This window comes from Sinocyclocheilus anshuiensis, unplaced genomic scaffold, assembly GCF_001515605.1.
Source record: "Sinocyclocheilus anshuiensis isolate Anshui unplaced genomic scaffold, SAMN03320099.WGS_v1.1 scaffold16204, whole genome shotgun sequence".
Taxonomy (NCBI): Eukaryota; Metazoa; Chordata; class Actinopteri; order Cypriniformes; family Cyprinidae; genus Sinocyclocheilus; species Sinocyclocheilus anshuiensis.
Genome location: NW_015558038.1, coordinates 1 through 755, shown reverse-complemented (window position 1 = coordinate 755; position 755 = coordinate 1). Strand labels below are relative to the sequence as shown.

General features: G+C 46.5%; 1 pseudogene; it reads left to right on the top strand.

The window, feature by feature from the left end:
• Nucleotides 1-6: 6 nt before the first annotated feature.
• Nucleotides 7-654, top strand: LOC107679350 (uncharacterized; annotated as a pseudogene).
• The last annotated feature ends 101 nt before the right edge of the window (nt 655-755 follow it).

Genomic DNA, 755 nt, shown 5'->3' with positions numbered 1-755 from the left:
CTTCTGCAAGCCATAACTTCACTGACGGCTCGCTTTGACTCACAAAATGAAAAACTAGAAGAAATGGCGAACCAAATGCGAAGGAACAGTATCATGATCGCAGAGATTTCTAAGGCTGTCGGGTTCAATGCCGCTGAAATTAAAGAGTGCAAAGATAAGGGCCGAGAGACGAGCAAATCCCTCCTGGGATTAACTACATCGCACAAAGACCTGGCGAGTAGAACATCTGAACTCGAGCGGTATAAAAGAAGATGGAATCTCCGGATCAACGGTATGAAAGAGAAGCCTGAAGAGGATCCCCGCAGGGAAGTGATCGGTCTTTTTGCTGAAATCGCACCGCACCTGGTTCAGAAATTAAGAGGACATTGTTTACATAGTTCACTGAATCAGCAAGAAGGAGCCAGGGAAACCAAGGCAGATGATTGTGCAGTTTACAATGCGTAAATATAGGGATGAAATTTGGAAATCAACAAAGAACTCATCAGTCTGCCGGGACCGCGGAGTTCGATTCATGGAGGATCTGACGAGAGAGGACCGCCTGGCTCGCGCTGCGCTATGGCCTTTGATCGACCAGGCGCGTAAAGAAGGAAAGAAAGCGTACTACCGCGGACCGTTTGGTTACATTGAAGGAAAACGCATTGACTCGACATAATTATTCACCTGAACTGATTACAGGTAGGATCGTATGGGATATGACTGTTTTTGGAGATGCTCTAGGTTGCGAGGTATGTTCTAGGTTCGTGGTTATACAACCT